Below are 17,001 nucleotides of genomic sequence, written 5' to 3'. Positions count from 1 at the left end.
CTTTCTTTGGCTACTATTTTTTTTTGCTGCTGTTTGTAATGTTATCATGATTTGTATATGGGTGGCTCCATGTCTGATTTATTAAAATTAAATATCTACATTATCTATCTCTTAAAATGAATGATCGGTGGCTCTCACATCACAGCGTTATATGTAAGTTTGATGTGGTGGTTGTTATCTTGAGGTCAGAGGTTCGATCCTGGTAACTCTTTTTTCTTTGACTATTGTTTTTTTTTAGCTGCTCTTTGTATTGTTATCATGATTCATGACTCACATATGGGTGGCTTCATGTCTGATTCATTAAAATTAAATAACTACATGTAATTAGTCAATCTTAATAAAAATAATATAATTAAATCATTACATCACTTAGATTTAACATACTAACTTACTCAAAATCGCGTTGGTGTTTTTTAATTATATACGAAAAAAACTTTGTAACGGCTCGATATTTAATTATTCTTGGTATATTACGATTTATTTTGTAGGTATTTTCTTTTGTTTCAGTTGCTAATGTGATTAGTCGTATTGTACTAGTACCTTACCGATCCAGTAACAAACCCGAGCTAATATCCACACGATCTTCCGCCACAACGCACGGGTTGAAAAACTAGCATCTCTTATAGTTCATGGTCGGTGCTATGACACCACAAAAAAGCCTACCAAATTTCAAAAAATGACACAAATAGTCCTTAGAGTTTGAAATTGACATCTACACCCTTAGACTTTCTTAAAACTTTATAAAATGTAATTTCACCCTCTTAAGTTCTAACTTTTCAAATTTACCCTCTGTATTTTCATAATTTAGCTTAAAAAGAAAAAAAAACTATCTTTTCACGTGGTTATTTTTATATGTGTCGGTATAAATTCACATTTTGACGTAATTTTTTTCGAAAATGAGTGGGGTCAAATATAAAGTGTTTTAATGCTCATTTGCAGGTACGTTTTCACTTAGTCTACGTTTTGACATTTTAATGTACGTGTCGGTATAAATTCAGTTTTCAACGTAACTAATATATATATATATATATATAGAGTAAGGCTAACATACAAAAAGCTTTATCATACATCATGTAGGAGACAATGGTAACCGTTGGATCAGGGGTATAATCACGCATGGGACCACATAATCACACATGGGACCACATAATCACGCATGGGACTACATAATCACGCATGGGACTATAATCACACACGTTCTATGATAATAACGCACGTTATATTTTTTGTCATGTATGTTAATGTATATATATATATATATATATATATATATATATATATATATATATATATAGGGGATCGCTAAAATGAAAACCACCTCTAGTTGTAAGAATCATAGGAACCACTTTTTAGCTTTTAGATCAACAAAATGAATGGATGAGATTAAAAGTAAGAAAAATTAATATTAAATACATTTTGTCTTATTATATCTTTAATTTTTTAATCCAAAAGGGTAGTTTAGTAAAATAACATTTTTTTGTCTTTTTCTCTTTATTATTTTTTAATTACTTTTTTGTTTTATTATATTACTTTTTAGTTTTATTATATTACTTTTTATTTTTTTAAAAGATTTTTTTTATTAAAAACAATTTTAAATTCAGATTTTTTGACAAAAACAATTAATTTTGCGCGCCGGTTTTTTACACGCCGTTTTTACGTCCGGCTTTTTTACGCGTCGTTTTTTTGACTCCCCATTTTTAACGTCGTTTTTTACCGCGCCGTTTTCACGCCTTTTTTGCGACCGGGGATTTAAGTGCCTTTTTTATGCCCGGTTTTACGCACCGTTTTTTGCCGCACCGTTTTTTACGTCACGTTTTTACAAGCCGTTTTTACGCCCCATTTTTTACGTCCCGTTTTTACACGCCGTTTTAGCGTCCCGTTTTTATATCCCGTTTTTACGCGCCGTTTACACGGCCCGTTTTATGCGCCGTTTTTTACGCCCCGTTTTTTTCATACCGTTTTTGCGACCGAGTTTTTACGTGCGGTTTTTTATTCCCGGTTTTACGCACCGTTTTTTAGCGCGCCATATTTTACGTCCCATTTTTACGCGCCGTTTTTTTGCCCATTTTTTACGTCCCGTTTTTACGCGCCGTTTTTACGACCCGTTTTACACGCTGTTTTTTTACGCCCCCGTTTTATACGTGCGTTTTTTTACGATCCGTTTTACGCCCCGTTTTTTTCACGCCGTTTTTACGACCGTGTTTTTACGCGCTGTTTTTTTGGCCCGGTTTTATGCGCCGTTTTTTACGTCCCGTTTTTACGCGCCGTTTTTACGCCCCGTATTCACGCCCCTTATTTACGCGCCGTTTTATCACCCGGTTTTTAAGAGCCATTTTTGTGCCCTGTTGTCACGCGTCGTTTTTTTGCGCGTCGTTTTTTTGCGCCCCCTTTCTTACACCTTTTCTTTTACGAATTTTTTTTTCGGTTTTAAAAATTTTTTTACGAAAACTTTTTTTACGTTTTACATTTTACAATTTACATGACACAATGTTTTACGTTTTACATAATAAGGTTTTACGTTTTACAATTTACGTAAAAAAGTTTACGTTTTACAATTGACATAAAAAAGTTTTACGTTTTACATAGAAGCTTACGTTTTACGTTTAAAGTTTACGTTTTAAGTTGTACGTTTTACAGGTTACATAAAAAATTTTAACGTTTTACGTTAAAAAGTTTTTACATAAAAGTTTACGTTTTACGTTTTACGTTTTACGTTTTACGTTTTACGTTAAAAAAGTTTACGTTTTACGTTAAAAATTTTACGCTTTACGTTTTACGTTTTACGTAAAAAAGTTTACGTAAAAAAGTTTACGTTTTACGTTAAAAGGTTTACGTTTTACGTTAAAAGAATTTAGAAATTTTTTTTACGGTTGTAGAAAAACATTTTTTACAAAAAAAAAATTTACGGTTGTGAAAAAACATTTTGTACAAACACTTTTTTACGTTTTATTATATTATTTTTTATTTTTTAATCTAAATTTTTTTATTAAAAGCATTTTTAAATTAAATTTTTTTTTTAACGAAACGATTTTATTTTGCGCGTCGGAAAATACTAGTCGATGTATGAATAAAAACAAACTACTCTAGCTACTGAAAACATCAAAATCTTAACGATCTTTTAGATTTATTAATATCTTTTTACCAATATCCAAACCATGAGCTCAGATCAAACCAACCACATTACAAATTAACTAGACTGTGGTTCCATTGCTAATATTAATAGAAGTTGCCTCTAAAATAACCTGACACGACATGGGATCAGTAACCGGAGTTGAAGAAGGCACCCCGATATCACCACCGATCAGTGGCGGACCCAGGATTTTATTTCAATGGGGTCCATTTTCGGGTCGGTTCTCGTTCAGGTTGGGTTAAAGTGGGGTTTGAACTAGATTTTTTTAAAAAAATAAGAAAAATGGGCTTATTAAGGGTTGAACCCATGACCTCTTGGTGGAAAAGAGAGAGATTTACCACTACACCGGCTTTCTTTTTATTTTCATGGTGTTCACCTAATTGTATTTATGGGGTCCATATACAATTTAATATACCGAATCTACTATTTTTTTTAAAAAGATTGGGGTCCGAGGACCCCGGTGGCACCAATGTGGGTCCGCCCCTGCCACCGATCGTCCATCAACATCACCATCACCATATCACCGCCGATCATTCATCAACATCACCATCTCCGCCGGTCATCATCAACATCCGAAACAAATATCACCGTCGTTCATCGTCACTCCGGTCATCTTCTCTGATGGCCATCGTTCACCGCTGATGACTGTCGTTCTCCGACCATCCTTCTCACCTCCGGTGACCACCATCAACCTGCTCTACCACCTCCGCCGCGTCGTCACCGTCCAGCGCCGCCATCCATAGTGGTGGCCGGCTCGTCATCATTGAGCAGGGAGGAGAGGTTCAAGAGGGAGAGAGATGATGAGAGATAGGGTTTTGAATTTCAAACAGATGGGTAAAAACAGGCCTGGGTTTTCTCCCTATCCAGTCATTTTACCACAATCAAGTTCTTCCTAAATTCTACCAATTGATTCTCCCATATCCATTGAATCATTGAAATTGTATTCTCAATTGGGTTTGAATGTAGAACCACAGATTCTTTCGCTCTGCAACTTTTCAAGAGATGGGGGTTAATATATTGAAGAGAGAGAAAAGTGAGACATGTTATAATCCAGTGGCAATAAATGGAGTGAGAAATGGGAGATTTGACATTTGGGGTAAATAACCAATGTACCCTTTAAGTTGGCATAGTCTGATTGGTTTAGAGTGGTTCTCACGGTTCTTACAACTGGAGGTGGTTTTCATTTTAGCGCTCCCCTATATATATATATATATATATATATATATATATATATATATATATATAGGGAGAGGATCATGAGAAAACTAGATATAAATGAGAAAACTAGAAAACTAACTAAAATCCACTAAAAGGGAGAGGGAGGGAGACTTTTAATGAAGGAGGGGGGACTTTTAATGAAGGAGGGGTAAAATTGGAACAAAAAATATATAAATTTTCAAACATTTCCCATTTCTCCATACGTTATCATTTTAAAACAAAAATGGCACCATAAGATCACAAATTTTCTTATCTTTCATTCAAGTATATTCGAGCATATTTTTTATGACATAAAAAAAGATTTATGGTGTCGTCTTGTTTTCTCCACTATTATTATAGTAGTGCACATGTGCAATGTAACATGTACTACAATTGCATTACATGCTTAAAATTAGCTTTTTGAGTCTAGTTTAGCTTTTAGGGTTAGTTTTTTTGGAGGTTTAGGATTAGGATTAGGTTTTTGGGTGTGGGGGGAGGGGGGTTTAGGTTTTTTTTTGGGGGTGGGGGGGGGGGGGTTTAGGTTTTTTTTCGGGTTTATGTTTAGTGTTTAGTTTTAGGTTTTTGGGGGGTGGGGGGTGGGGGGTTTAGGTTTTTGGGGGGTGGGGGAGGGGGGTTTAGGTTTTTTTTTGGGGGGGGGGGTGGGGGTTTAGGTTTTTTTCGGGTTTATGTTTAGGGTTTAGTTTTAGGTTTTTGGGGGGTGGGGGGTGGGGGGGGTGAAGGGGTATGGTCCCAAAACGACCATTACCCGCATCAAACAAACCCCTACCAGTAAGCAAACCGCACCCATGCGGTCACATCCTTCGAACCCATTCGGTTCGAAGATAAATAGCTTGACCCAAGTACGAAAGAAGATGAACATATCGATGCGGCTGGCACCGCATCATATGGCCATTTTCGTCACGACAAGGGAAGCGAGCAAATAGTCTCCAACATACGATGATGCGGCCAACACCGCATCTCGCGTATTTCTTGATCACAAGTAGGAGACGCGGTAACTTCAGACGTTACCGCATGCAGCGATGCGGCTCGCACCGCACCCTGCATATCCAGCAAGTGGACTGACACGCCAGGCAAGTGGCTGACACCACGAGGCAAGTGGCGCCGGCGACAGTCCCCTGTCAGAGCTATTAAAGCAATGGGCTGACGTGGCGTAACCCCCACGGCCGGCGAGACTGACACACCTGCAACGGTGCAGCTCGTCGTCAGCCCATCCATCAATCTCCTCCTTCACTCCTCGGCTATAAATACCGACCCCAAACCAGGTTTGAGGTATCTCTTCACAACTCTCTAACTACTACTACAATCTTGCTTTGCTTCCCAAGCAAACTACTGATTCTCACGCCGGAGAGTGGTAACAAGGAGCACCCCCCACCCCATCCTCCTTGTTACGAGTCACGGCTTGTTTCCTTGTGCAGGAGATCATCCACCGGTGACCCAGCCAGCGATCGCCGAGAGGAAGGGATTAACCCTTCTTGACGAGACCAGTGTGTTAACCCTACCCGGTTAACCATTGTTTCATCAGGGGGGGTTTAGGTTTTTGGGGGGTGGGGGTGGGGGGGTTAGGCTTTTGGTGGGAGGGTGAATTTAGGTTTTGGGGGGTGGGGGTGGGGGGGGGGGGGGGGGGTTTAGGTTTTTGGGGGGTGTCGGTGGGTGGTGGGTTAAGTGGTTTAGTCTTTCCGTATTAGTGCACATGTGCAGTACAACAAAAATTTTTTTTTTTTGAAAATTTTTTTCCATACATATAAAGTAGCGATTTTTTATTAAAAAATTGTAAAAAAAAAAAAAAATTTTTGGTATTTTTTTTGGTTTTTTTTAGGTTTTTTTAGTTAGTTTTTTGGTTTTCTCATTTAAACTAGTTTTCTCATGATCCATCCCCTATATATATATATATATATATATATATATATATATATATATATATATGACAAAGATCCGCTAGAAACCACCCTTTATTGCGGGAACCAATGTGAACACAACAAAAAATACCTAAAAATACCTAAAAAATACACAATTTAAAAAAAAAAATTATAAAAAAATCGCTACTTTTAGTAGCCAAAATTTTTTTTTCTACTAAAAGTAGTGATTTCAACTTAAAAAATATTTAAAAAAAATGTGTGTTTTTTTTATTTTTTTTTAGGTTTTTTGGGGCTTTGTTTTTAGCATTTTAGCTTTGGGGGGGGTTAGGTTTTTAGCTATTTTAGATTGTGTTCACATTGGTTCTCGCGGTTCTCGCATGAACCTTACCCTATATATATATATATATATATATATATATATATATATATATATATATATATATATATATATATATATAGGGTAATGCTGGACAAAAAACCCTAAAATTCTTAGAAAACTCTGGAAACCCAAATCTCCCCCCATTTTTACCTAACCTCCCGATATTTTTTTTTTGAAAAAAATTACACATGTAATATACATGTTTTAGAGTGTTTTGGGCCAAAAAAAACAAAAAAGCGCCGCAGGGATTTTTTTAAAAAAATAAACAAATTTCAGTGCCTAACATGTGTTAGAAAAAAATGCTGAAAGTTGCTGAAATTTTTTTTTTTTTAAATTATCCCTTCAGCGCGTTTTTGATTTTTTTGGCCCAAAACTCTTAAAAACATGTATATTACATGTGTTATTTTTTTCAAAAAAAAAAAAATGTCGGGAGGTTGGGTTTTCTAGGGTTTTTTATATAGATAGGGTTTTCTATCTAGCCCTACCCTATATATATATATATATATATATATAGTTATGTTTCGACATATTTTTTTCGAAAAAGAGTCTGGTCAAATATAATACGTTTTCATGCATATTTATGCGTACGTTTTCGGTTGGTCTACGTTTTAACGTAAACTTTGTTCGGAAATGAGTCGGGTCAAATATAATACGTTTTCATTCGACAGTATAAAATTCGAGTTATAATACAACAAATAAGTTAAGAGTATTTACCTGAGCAAAGTATCAATCAAATACAGCAAATGCAAGTACTTTTACTGGGCTCCTAATCTGGAGCGAAGGTTTATAATAACCTATTAGATTTCTAACGGGTCTTTAATTAAGCCTTAGCTTAGACCGGTCAGTTTCAAAGGATAATTACGGTTTAATATTGTGAAAGGCGAAAACCGAGAATGGAATGTGGTTTGGACCCAACAAGTTTGAAGACTTGTTTTATATGGGTAATATAACCACACTCTGGATTTTGAGGTCAAAACAATAAGGTTTGACCCGTTTCGGCTAGTTTATGTAAACTAGTTACATAAACCGAACCGTTCGCGTAAAAGGTGTAACGATTAACCGTAAGAGTCCTACACAGGTTTCCTAAGTCAATATGCTTTAAAGAGATTGTGGTATCAGTAGGATACCTTCCATAATGCCCGTAACGAGTTTAAATCCATTATAAGCCCCGTAGGGGTATTTTGGTCATTTTAAAGATTATAAAAGAGGTTTCCGAGTTCTACAGGAATTCTGAGTTTTCCGAACAGTTTATAAAGTTCAAAATACTCTATTTATTATTTAAAATCAGTAGCAACTGGAATCGGGTCAAAATACCTTGTAGAACTCAAGTTATTCCCGAAAAGGGTATATTCGGTATTTACCGAACCGATGCCATAACCGCAGGTTATGAGCAGGTTAAAAAAATAATTAAAAATCTTTAAAAATCCCAAAATATTATTTTACATTAGTGTGTAAAAGGTTTGGTGTCGAAATTTGGGTTTAGATAGGCTTTATGCTAATTGCGCCATTTAATTACTTAAAGTTTCCGTAATTGCGCTATCTAGCATAACTCCTATTCTAGACCTCGGATTGACGTGAAATTTTAGGGACATGCTTAGAAATCAGTAACTAAGGTTATTGTCCTTTCACATGTCCAAAATTCTCGTTTTAAAGTGAAAAGGGCGTTACGGTCAACTTTTAAGCATTTAACGGAAATGTGCTAAAGACTCGGACAAACAACGAACCGGTCACAGAGGGTTATACCATCATGTAACCTGGTCCTAAGAGAGTCCTAAGGCATATCTAAATCATATCATAACGGGTCAGAACTGAAGTCAAAGCAAAAGTCAAAGTTTTGCGACTTTCGGTTCCGAACCGGGTCAAAACAATAAATGGTCGGATCAAACAAGCTTAGACTAGTTAATATACTTATTATCATGTTATATAAGTGTTAAAACAGGTTACACGCCGTCTACATTACTGATGATGCATCAAATCGCAAAATAGCATTCTGTTGACTTTTTCTAAGCAAGTTTGACTCGACGTTCGGACTAGTTAGAGTGGGAATCAGAGGGTGCCCTTTTAGGGGTTTAAAGCCCGCATGATTACCAACATATAACTACCTTTGATTCGGCTAATCACTGGACCATTTGTGATTAACCGTTAAGTCAATCGTTAATTACGACGGATTGACTTTTAAGCAATAACTAAGCAAAAACTAAACCAAGAAAGGATTAGCAAACTTACTGAAGTCTAATGGTCGCCTAGGAAGGCTTGGAAGGTGCTCTTGTGCTCCACAAATGATCAGATTTGCAAGAATGAATGTGTGAAGTATGTTTGCAACTTAGAGGCTTTATATAGTGATCAAATCACCACAAAATGTTGACACACAAGTCTACTACTCACCACAACCCTCCAACAAGTGTCCCTAGTGTTCTAGGGGTTGTTTAGAGGCCAAGCAAGATGAGGAAAATCGTTTAAAGTCGATCACAAGCACAAGGGCAGCCAAGAAACAAAAAAAATGGATAAATTACACTTTTCGTCCTTTATGTTTGTATCGTATTGCAACATGTAGCCTTTAACTTCAATAATTACAGACACAATCCTTTTTTTGTAAAACTCATAACACCCTACGTCCTTTAACACTAACTAAGTTAAAATTTTCAGTTAAATATGACATATGGCTTGCCCATGAGGGTAGATGAGTAATTTTACTATTATACTTGAAATATATTTACTATTATTCAATCATGACCAGATCCAATAATTACTATTATTCAATTATATTCAATCCGATCATTTGTAACCAGCATTACTGGATTCCACCCTTTTTTTTCTCATCATCCTTCTCTCTCCTCTCTTCATCACTTCCTCATCTCACAGTACACCTTACCAGACCATCACTTCATCAACTGTAGATCACCTTCTTCCTCTAACTTCACTGGCAGAACATTCATGTGAGACGACAACCAGCCCCTAACCCCTCCACAACCCTAACTCCGACAACTCCGGTACACCTCCGGCGATTTCAAATCCACTTTAACATCATCAACAGTAACAACACGACATCGTTTCCACCTAACAGAACGTCTTCGTTCCGTTGCGCCACCGGAGACAATAATACTCCTCCAGTTTCTAGCTCCGGCGATGACGGTGGAAGAGAACTAGTGGCGATGTCCGACTAGAAACTGTTGAGTCAGTGTGAGATGGACACGTATAAAGCCTCCGGTCCCGGTGGTCAACACCGTAACAAGTGCGAGAATGCGGTTCGGATTAAGCATATTCCTACCGGCTTAGGAAATGATAGATTAGGTTTTGTTTGGATGTGTTTGTGAAGTGATTATTGAGAGTTATAGTGTTTTGTGAAGTGCTTGTGGTTATTTTGGGTTAGAAGAGTTGGATTTGAAGAATTGTGTGACAGTTAGTCAGTTACTTACCTTTTTATTGCTTGCAGCAAGTGATTGATTGTCTGATTTTGTTGTGATAACCAGTTTGAAATTGTATATCTGATACACCTTTGGTGCTAATTTGATTGGATTTTGAAGACTGAATAAAAATGTTTAGGGGCGGTGTAGGGCTTAGGGGCGGTGGGTGTGGCCGGAGTGGTGGCGGTAGGATGTGGTGGTGGTGGCGACAGGATGAAGTGGTGGTGGCAAGATATGGTGGTTAGGGTTTTAGGTTAGGAAATTGGGGAAGATGAGTGCATATAAATTTTTTTTGTTTTTATTTATTAAAGAATTAAATAAAAACATGAATTGACCAAAATACCCTTAAGTGAATAAACTTAACTGAAAATTTTAATTTGGTTAGTACTAAAGGACGTAGAGTGTAATAAGTTTTGTAAATAAAGGACTATGACTGTAATTATTGAAGTTAAAGGCTATCCGTTGCAATCCGGTTCAAACATAAAGGACGAAAAATGTAATTTACCCAAAAAAAATCGCATCAGACTACCCTTAGCGTGACGCGAAGACCCCCCCCCCCCCCCCCGGGGCGTCGCGTGGCGCGAGGCCCTTCTGCACAGAATCAGAACTTTAGATTTTTATGCAATGGTCCTTAGCTCTTCAAAATCTGATTGGCCATCATTTTCTTGCAGATTGAGCCCTCCAAATTGACGTTTAGGGGCTTCAAGACTTATACCCATTTCGTTAAGTCCCCGGTTAACTTTATTGTTACCCGAAAAATCCTAACTTTCAACGTTGACGTTTTAATCCCTCGCATACGAATTTGATCACAACTTGCTCATACGATAACGAAACTTTATGAAATTTTTGTCGTGTATTCTAGTGAGCAAAATTAACAGTTACAAAGCTTCGGGTTTGTCAAAAGGTCACTCAGAGGTATAACTTAAACATGTTGACACATTTAACCCCTGTAGTTTGTAATCTCTCACTTTTTGCTTCGTATGATCCATGATTTATTCGTTTGATGTTATAAACACCATGTAAGGTTATTATGAAGTGTGTTTATTCACCGTTGACATTTAGAATACGTATATTCACATGCTTTCCATGATTGTCAACTTTAGTCCTTCGATAACATTCATTCACACGTTCAAACATATGACACGTGTCAGCACATTATAGGACATGACTTTTCGAGGTGTTACACCTACCAAATTTCAAAAATGACTCAAATAGTCCTTAGAGTTCGAAATTGACATCTACACCCTTAGATTTTCTTAAAACTTTATAAAATGTCATTTCACCCTCTTAAGTTCTAACTTTTCAAATTTACCCTATGTATTTTCATAATTTAGCTTAAAAAGAAAAAAAAAAAAACTTTCTTTTCATGTGGTTATTTTTATATATGTGTCGGTATAAATTCACATTTTGACGTAATTTTTTTCGAAAATGAGTGGGGTCAAATATAATGTGTTTTAATGCTCATTTTTTATGTACGTTTTCAGTTAGTCTACGTTTTGACATTTTAATGTGCGTGTCGGTATAGGTTTCAACGTAACTGATATATATATATATATAGTAGGGTTCGCACAGAAAGTGTGTTTTTCCTAGAAAGTCTAGGAAGCGACCTGGTCCATCCGATTGGTGTGCTTAAGGGTTGAGATTAAATCAATGGCAATCTTGTAATATTTGAGTTTAATTAATTGATTGTTTTAAATGAGTAGGGGCAATTTTGTCAATGGCCGTGTTTTAAATCAATTAGATAACCGCCCAGTTCCTAAATTCAAGCGATTTTCCCTCTCTCTCTCTCCAAACCCATCTTGGAAACCCCAATCCCTACAAAAAATAACTACAATCATGGAAGAAGATAACTTTAGAAACGATGGAGAGCACCGGATCAAATTAAAACACTTCTCCAATCTCCACCATCTCCGAGTTCATCATCACCATTCAAATATTGTTCTTATCATCTCCGTTTTCTTAACGATGTGTTTTAACAGCAAGCAAATTAATACAGTTGTGTTTTAGCAGCAAGCAGATTCATACAGTTGTGGTTTAGCATCCAGATTCATACAGATGTGTTTTAACAGCAAACATATTCATACAGTTGTATTTTAGCATTCAGATTCATATAGATGTGTTTTAACAGCAAACAGATTCATACAGTTGTGTTTTAACAGCAAGCAGATTCATACAGATGTGTTTTAACAGCAAGCAGATTCATACTGTTGTGTTTTAGCATTCAGATTCATACAGATGTGTTTTAACAGCAAACAGATTCGTACAGTTGTGTTTTAACAGCAAGCAGATTCATACAGATTTGTTTTAATAGCAAGCAGATTCATACTGTTGTGTTTTAGCATTCAGATTCATACAGTTGTGTTTTAGCATCCAGATTCATACAGATGTGTTTTAACAGCAAGCAGATTCATACAGTTGTGTTTTAGCATTCAGATTCATACAATTGTGTTTTAACAGCAAACAGATTCATACAGTTGTGTTTTAACAGCAAGCAGATTCATACACTTGTGTTTTAGCATTCAGATTCATACAGTTATGTTTTAACAGCAATCAGATTCATACAGTTGTGTTTTAGCATTTAGATTCATACAGTTGTGTTTTAACAGCAATCAGATTCATACCCTGTGTTTTACCATCTTTATATTGTGGGATCTATAAAAAAAATTGACTTTAGCCCTGTAAACTGTTAAAACACAGCACCAAGAACATGCTGATAAATTCCAGTAATCTTTTAAACAATGGAATATGCGATGTAATGTGACATGGAATTTTAGTTAATGAACACATTGACTTCCAGATTTGAATTCGAAAATAATAAAAATTCTGAAAATCATGGAATTTTAGTTAATGAAGATACAATCCAAAAATAAAATTAAAATGTGAAATTACACGATAGCCCTTCTACTTAAAATCCCTCAATGACACATGTCCAATTCTTATTCCTTCCTAGACTTTCTAGGAAAAAATAGACTTTCCACCCAACTCCTACTCTCTCTCTCTCTCTCTATATATATATATATATATATATATATATATATATATAGGGCAAAGATCCTGTAAAAAGTGCTTAAAGTGTAAGAAGTGTGAGAAGGGTATTATAACACTATATATAATACTATATAACACCATATAAACACCGTATAACAATATGTAACACCATATAATACTATATAACACTATGTAACACTATATGTCATTATATAACAAATATAACACTATACATCTATCATAGACATGCTATCAGACAACCTATAGTGTTATATTTATTATATAATGATATATAGTGTTACATAGTGTTATATGGTATTAGGGGAAGGTTCAAATGAAAACCACTAGTTAACGCGAAAACTCGAAAACTAATTAAAAAAAGCCAAAAAAACATGCAAAAAAATTTTTTTTTTTAAAATTTTTTTTTTCAATCAAATTTTCGCAGGTTTTTTTATTAAAAAAAAAAAATTTCAAAAAAAAAAAAAAAAAAAAAATTTTTTTGTGTAGTGCACATGTGTAATACTGCACATGTGTCTGTGTACTACACATGTGTATTATTACACATGTGCACTACACAAATTTTTTTTTTTTTTTTTTTTTGAAAAAAAGTTTTTTTTTATATATAAAAACTAGCGATTTTTATTAAAAAAATTGAAAAAAAAAAAAAAAAATTTTTTGTGTGTTTTTTAGGCTTTTTTTAGTTAGTTTTCGAGTTTTCGCGTTAAAAGTGGTTTTCATTTGAACCATCCCCTATGGTATTATATGGTGTTACATATTGTTATACGATGTTTATATGGTGTTATATAGTATTATATATAGTGTTATAATACACTTCTCACACCTTTTACACTTTGAGCACTTTTTACAGGATCCTCTACCTATATATATATATATATGTTTCGACATATTTTTTTTCGGAAAAGAGTCTGGTCAAATATAATACGTTTTCATGCATATTTATGCGTACGTTTTCGGTTGGTCTACGTTTTAACGTAAACTTTGTTCGGAAATGAGTCGGGTCAAATATAATACGTTTTCATTCGGCAGTATAAAATTCGAGTTACTGTACGTTTTGTCGCTGCTAAGTATTGATGCAAAGGTAAGGGTGATGAAGTGATTAGGTGGAACCCTCACTGAACGAACCAACCCGGTTTCGATTTTGTTTCTTTTGTAACCGCAATGCTTTAAATCGTATACATTGAAAAACGCATTTTCATATGGTTAACAGACATATTGTGCCACTAGCTATAGACAACTAAGACGAAATCGCCGCAACACACAAACTATGGTAACAATCTAGTAGCATATTAGAAATAGAAAAAAAGGATGGCTCTAGTGCCCGTTTCGGTTTGATTACTTATATGCTAATACGCATATAACCATAAAAATTGGTTATTAAACCATCAAATTTCTAAACTGGTTCGGTTGGTTCGGTTATGCTTTGGTTATTCGGTTTTTCAACTAACACCTAACTTCATGTTTATTTGAAGTAATTTGATTTGCTATTTTACTTGCACTTTGATGGTGTAGAATTAGGGCTGGCATAACAGGTTAACCCGATCTGTTAAGAAACGAACACGATAAGACACGAACCCGAAACATGTAAATACGAACACGACACGAAATCTTATCATGTCAGATTTTTGAAACACGAACACGAACCTGTTAATAAACAAGTTACACGAAACGACCTGTTAAGACACGAAAAAAATACCAACGTATCATACGACTTGTTTAAGACACGAACACGACCTGTTAAGACACGAACATGACCTGTTTAAGACACGAACACGACCGAATTGGGGAAGCTGTGAACCGGATAGGGAATGGTGGTGTTTGTGAGAGAGATTTAAAAATTAGGGATTGGATTGTGCAAAAAGAACCGCGTATGTTTGTTTATAATTCATCTCAGGTACCACGATTGATGACCCCATGTCCACACCCACATATAATGTTTTTTAATTTTTAATTATTAACATGTACTTAACGCAGGTTAACGGGTTTTAATCTGTTTAGACACGAAACCTGTTAGTGTCTTATCGTGTCGACCTGTTTTAGACACGAAACCTGTTAAGGTCAAACACGAAACATGATATCTTCGTGTAGGTTCGTGTCGTGTTATCGTGTTCGTGTCAGAATTACCAGCCCTATGTAGAATTAGGGGTTAAAATATATATTGTCACTTTTCAAAGGAAAGATTAAGCCACGTTGAATGCAATTGCGATGGTTACTTCCACTAAGCTACGATTACAAGAGTTTAAAGTAAACGGATTTGATTCGCTATATGAAGTAATCGATTATTTATGTTGTCGTAAAGAACATCACATTGAGTTGATCAACTTGAATGGCAATTTCATTAACCCAACAAATCAAAGATAAGAGTCCGAAAACGTAGGAACGGCCCTGAGAGGACTAGCATCACCTATCGCAATTGGTTTGATTGTTTCAACACAATGATAGATGTGCAAATGTAAAGAGTTTGACGATCGCGAGGTAACAACTGAAATGCTTATTTTTGGGTACTTTAGGTCCATGTGATTGATTTTCTTAATTTAATATACGTAAGATACGAAGATTGCCGAGATGTTTCTAAATAACTTTGATTATGATGATTAGACAAACTTTAGTTTGTACTCACCAATGATCATTTGAAAGCACATAAAATATTTGTCAACTCAAATGATATATCTAATCTTGTAAGGTTGACTTTGGAAAAGACAATCACATTGTATATGTTGATATGTCATTTATTAAAGTTGTGGTTGGTTTTACCATTTTTATAAGTGAGTGTTCAGATATGTTTCTTTTCAAAAAAGTATGTGAAGACATAATTGCATAATAGAGTTGGTGATTAGTAGCGATTGTTACATTGACAAAGAGTGATTTAGTTGCATAGATCGTATATGTTTACTTCAATTTAGGGTTGTAAACGAACCAAACAAACACGAACAAGGCTATGTTCGTGTTCGTTTGTTAAGGAAATTAACATGTTCGCAAACTGTTCACGAACGCATACCGAACATAAGTTTATGTTCGTGTTCGTTCGTTAAGGAAATTCAGTTGTTCACGAACAGTTTGTGAACATTGTTCTTAAACACAACCAAGCGCAAACGAACATTTAACTTGAAAATAAAAAATAAAAACATCGTTATCCTTAAACATTGGATATAAGTAGTTAAATACAACCATCAAATGATAAATCAAAATACAAGAAGTCTACTAGACCACCAAACGATGTATCAAGTTTAACTAATTTAGACATAATTATCCTCAAAAATGTTTTAGAATGTCCAAATTTTAGCCAACTTAGAAAAAATAGGATTTCAAGTTTTCAATATGTTTAGATAAAAGGTTTATTATTTATTATATCTATACTATATAATAAAAGAAACCATTCTGGGGACACTTGTCATTATATTAGGCCATCTATCTTATAGATAATTATTATTTACTTTAATTTCTTCTAATTAATTATAAATAACCCTCCTATTAAATATTATTTAGTTTAATCTCTTATAGATAATTATTATTTAGTTTAATTTTAATTTAATCTCTTCTAGAAAAAAATTCATAATTATTTATTATCTAAACATTCGATAACTTTTAAAATTTCGTTTATTAAAATATCTAAACGATAACTTTAAATTTTCTTTTGGTGAAAGCTTAAATATCTCATTTATTTAGTATGTGGATTTTTATTATTGTATATTAGTTTACTAGAATAGAATTATCACCCGCCACAATGCGGCGGGGGATTCATTAGTTATATATCATGTTAGCTGAAAGGCAAATGTTTGTCACATGACCACGAGCCTATGTGTAAAAGCGAAAAAAAAAACAACTAAGTCGATCTCTGACTCGCACATTGCGACAAATCTATCAAACGGGAAAAATAGACGCGCTGCGATGGACATGTCAAACAGGAAAAAAATAGATGAAAAAACGTTGAACCCCACGCGCACGTTGCGGGCTGTTAACTCGGAAATTTACAACGACACGTTAAAGGAGAACTTATAAAAGATGAAA

This window comes from Helianthus annuus, chromosome 4 (genome assembly GCF_002127325.2).
Source record: "Helianthus annuus cultivar XRQ/B chromosome 4, HanXRQr2.0-SUNRISE, whole genome shotgun sequence".
NCBI classification, from domain to species: Eukaryota; Viridiplantae; Streptophyta; class Magnoliopsida; order Asterales; family Asteraceae; genus Helianthus; species Helianthus annuus.
The sequence above is the reverse complement of the archived record's forward strand: the minus strand, read 5'-3'. Positions refer to the sequence as shown.